Source organism: Oryzias melastigma, unplaced genomic scaffold (assembly GCF_002922805.2).
Source record: "Oryzias melastigma strain HK-1 unplaced genomic scaffold, ASM292280v2 sc00240, whole genome shotgun sequence".
Classification (NCBI taxonomy): Eukaryota; Metazoa; Chordata; class Actinopteri; order Beloniformes; family Adrianichthyidae; genus Oryzias; species Oryzias melastigma.
Window position 1 is genome coordinate 510,851 of NW_023416887.1, and position 4,634 is coordinate 515,484.

The following is a 4,634-nucleotide window of genomic DNA, read 5'->3' on the forward strand; positions in this document are numbered from 1 at the left end:
GTTGGAGATGACTACCTCGACAGATATCCATCAGCATTTCAAACTCATCATTACAATCCAGTTATTCTTAATATGTGTCGAGATTTAAATGTTTTCGATGTGTGGCGTCGTGATAATTCCGATGCTCAGGGATTCACCTGGTTTAAACCTGATGGAACTGCTAGCTCTAGATTGGATTTTTGGTTAGTACATGAAAATCAACAAGATCTAAAATCAACAGTGAGTATTTCAGCTGCTCCGTTAACGGATCATTGTATGGTTGAACTCATTATTCGACCTTGCAGTAATTCTATAAATAAAGGTTACTGGAAGTTTAACTCTAGTCTCTTGGAAGATGAACACTATTCTCAAGCCATAATAAATGAGGTTCGACAGATAATTAATAGTGATCAGTTCACTACTCACAGTGAAAAATGGGAGTTTTTTAAATTCAAAGCCCGACAAATTTCTATAACATACAGCAAAAGATTAAGCAGAGATAGTAAACAAAAGGAAATGGAAATCATCAGAAAAATTAACTCTATTTGCTGCAAATCTTTGCTAAATGAAGGTGAAAAACAAAAATTAATACTTCTTCAAGCCTCACTGGACAATATATATATCTCAAAAGCTAAAGGTGCGTACATAAGGTCCAGAGCTAAATGGATAGAAGAAGGTGAAAAAAGTTCAGCTTATTTCTGCAGGCTTGAGAAAAGACGGCAAGCGAAGAATTCAATCAATAAGTTATTAATTAACGATAAAGAAATTACAAACTCTGAAGATATTAAGAAGGAGATTTTCCAGTTTTATAGTGGGCTGTATTCTTCTTCATACTCGCCACAGGATGCTGATGCCTTTTTTAATCATGTTAAAGATTTGGTTCCCAAAGTGGATGAGAACTTTAAAAAACAATGCGATGAAGAAATTACTATGGTAGAATTAGAAAAATCTATGAGGAGTCTGGCCTTAGATAAGTCACCAGGTTCTGATGATCTTACCATTAACTTCTATGCACTTCTGGGAACACTTAAAAGATCTGATTTTGTCGGTGATGAAGGAAATTTCTCATTTGCAGGTTCTTCCAACCACTATGAAACAAAGAGTTATTACTCTTATACCTAAACCTGGGAAAGATTCGACTAATTAATAACTTGAGACCCATTTCACTTCTAAACAGTGATTATAAAATTTTGACAAACATTTATGCAGCTAGGCTGAAAACAGGAATTGATCAAATTATTTCTTGTACTCAGTCTGGGTTTCTGAAAGGGCGGTCAATTCATAACAATATCCGTTTAGTACTTGACCTGCTTGACTATAGTCATTTAATTGAAGATGATGGTTTTATTTTATTTCTGGATTTCTTTAAAGCATTTGATACTATCGAACACCTGTTTATGTTTCGTTCCCTGGAATTATTTGGTTTTGGTCCTAACTGTATTAGCTTTGTCGAAACAATCTATAAAGATACAAATAGTGTAGTCACTTTACTGAAAGGCACATCTTCTAGATTTTTAATTAGTAAAGGTATTAAACAAGGATGTCCGATCTCGCCATTACTTTTCATAACAGCAGCTGAAATGTTGTCAATACTTAAAAAAAATTCCACATTTTCCAAACTTAATGTTTTGGGAGAACAGTTGGCAATCACGCAGTTGGCAGATGATACAACCATATTCATGAAGGACAGCACTCAAATACCCCAGATCCTTAGGACTGTAGACTTTTTCTCCAAAGCTTCCGGTTTAAAATTAAATCTCAGTAAATGTGAACTGTTGCCTATACACAGCTCTACTCAATCCACTATTCATGGTATTCCAGTTAAAACGGTTGTTAAATATCTTGGTATCAATATTTCTAAAGATGTTACAGTATTAGAGGAGACAAACTTGTGGAACACTTTAGAGAAATGTAAGGTCAATTTGAACTTATGTTCACAGCGGGACATTTCTATTTTTGGAAGAGTTTATCTAACAAAAATGGAATGTCTTTCAAGATTTATTTATCCTGCATATTCTTTGTCTGTACCTAAACAAGCAAGAAAAGCAATAAATCAGGTCAATTTTAAATTTATTTGGAGAAATAAGACTCACTACATGAAGAAGGAGGCAATAATCCAGGATTATGATGATGGTGGGCTGAAGGCAATAGATTTTGAAAGTTTAGATGGTATGATAAAAATAAACTGGCTTAGATCTTTTTTAAAGAATGAAAAAAATTTGTGGTTCCATTTACCATCCAAAATCTTTTCTGACCTTGGAGGGGTCAACTTTCTATTAAAATGTGATTACGATTATAAAAAACTGCCTGTCAAATTTTCTAATTTTCATCAGCAAGTTCTGTTGTACTGGAAGCTAATATTTAAACACAATTTTAGTCCCCATCAAACCCCGTTGTGGAATTCACGGTATGTTTTGTACAGAAACAAATCCTTGTTTTTGAAGAACTGGTTCGATAAAGGGATATGGTCAGTGTTGCATTTGATGGACAACAGTGGAAAGATTCTACTTTATGAAAATTTTTGCAATACATTTAACTTAAATGACAGGAAAGAATACAATAAAATAACTAAATCAATTCCTCCGTCTTTAATTCAGTTATCGTCCCCTCTGGTTCAACAACAAGTGTCAGTACAGCTCCCCTCATCTATCACCAATCCTCATATTCCAAATTCATTTCTAAGAGCTTCCATAGTAAAATAATTGTTTTTAAATCCATCCAGGATAAAGGTAATTTCGCAGTATTACACCATAGAACAAGTAGTTAAATTAAGATCCAATTTTATAAAACTCCCAATTGCTCCAAAATTAAAAGAGATTCATTTTAAAATTCTAAATTCTGTGTATTCTTGTGAAGAGTTGTTAAGGTTACGATTTGGGTTTCAAGAGAATTCATGTGTTTTTTGTGAGGAGGAAATTGAAACCATTGATCATTTGTTTTTTGAGTGCAAATATGTTAGTTGTTTCTGGGAAGAATTTTATTTTTGGTGTTCATCTAAGTTTAAAGTTTTAGTTAATTTACAAAAGCATGTCATACTTTATGGTGTAGACTCTGATGATAGACAGTTTGATTTAGTGTTCAATGTTTTGATAATTTATGGGAAGTTTTATATTCATAAAAGCAAATTTCTTAAGATCAAACCACTACCAAGTACCAAGTACATGAAAAGTAAAAAAGCAAGGACACTTTACACTTTCATTGAAAACAATAATCTGAATGTAAACCCCTAGTGTTATTTCATTTGATTACGATTCTGTATATATATATGTAGGGGACACATTCTTGTTTCGCCTGCGGGTGGTGCTGTTGCACCTTCGTGTTCCTTTTTTTTTTACCCTCTGGGGACGCTGTAGCTCCTGCAATCTTCGCGGGCTTCCTCTTTCTGCTCAGTTTCCTCTGTGTTGTTGTAAGGTAAGCAGCATAGCCATTTTGTCCTGTGAGTTTTTACATTTATTGGTTTTCTAATGTTGAGTTTCCTCTGTGTTGTTGTAAGGAAAATAAAGAGCAACAAGGTCTGCCACAGATTATATGCGTCTGGTGTCTCTTCTTCCTACAAACACGTACATCGGGCTGCAAGGAGGAGGGGCCGCGTGTGGACGTAGAAAGACCGGGCTACATCTATATATATATATATATATATATATATTTTACCTATTTTTTGTCTGTCCTTTTTTGTATACCCCGTTCTTTACATTTTTTTTATGGTTCAAAATGTTGTAATTTTTTTTTGGAATGCCAATAAAATAAAAAAAAGTACCCGTGTCAGTCCCCGATCCCCTTTCCCTAACCACGCCCTAATCGCGCGCATGTGTATTACGTCACTTCCTCTTTGTCGCCAACATTTGCGACGGTGGAGAGTTTTGGATTTGATTTGCTTCAGCTGGATTTGATTTCCGACAGTTGGGTGATCGGGTATCCGAAACAGAGATCCGACAATAACATCTGATCGCCACAGTTGCTACTATTCCATAAACGGATCAGTCCTTCAACAGAGTTACTCCACCTCGTTCAAAGGATGACTGCAGTTACAAACATAAAGGTAAATACAACTTAGCTTCAATCCTTGATATTTGTGCTTCGTTGCTAATTTAAACAGTTCATACATTTCATAAATACAACGTTATCATATTTGTTTACATAAAGACCCCAAAACGTGTTTTGTATGTTAGTTTTAGTATTTAATTGTAGAATTTTCCTGATGATCATGGAGGACATAAGAAGAAATGAGGATTAAAATTATGTTTTTTAACATTTAATGATTGAAATAGTTGTGAATCAAGAGCAAATGAAAACATGTTAGTAAAAATGTTGTAGTTGTGTAAAATCTTGTTTGTAATTACCATTTAATCTAATTTTAAATTATTTTCTCTATGATATATATGATGAACACATGAAATTCTCTGTTTTTAGATGGAATATGTCCTGGACAAAAACCGTCCTCCAGGAGAGCTCATAGTGAAGGAGGATGATATCTGCTCAACCTGTGAAGACTTAGGATCCTGAATATGACACAATGGATGGAATCCTCCGTAAGTATTCTTAGTCCAAAATACTGTAAAGAAAATATCCTGTGACACAAGATTTGAAGAGTATTTCTTTTTATTTCAGGTTGGAATGTTTGTCTAATAGCTGTGAGGAAAGCTGCACAGACATGT

The 4,634-nt window shown here is 34.3% G+C and overlaps 1 long non-coding RNA gene across 1 annotated transcript; it reads left to right on the top strand.

Moving 5' to 3' along the window:
* Positions 1 to 3,757: 3,757 nt before the first annotated feature.
* On the top strand, positions 3,758 to 4,509 carry LOC112141396. Its single transcript, XR_002918384.2, has 2 exons — positions 3,758 to 4,018; positions 4,390 to 4,509. It is a non-coding gene; the product is annotated as an uncharacterized LOC112141396 (long non-coding RNA).
* Positions 4,510 to 4,634: the final 125 nt, after the last annotated feature.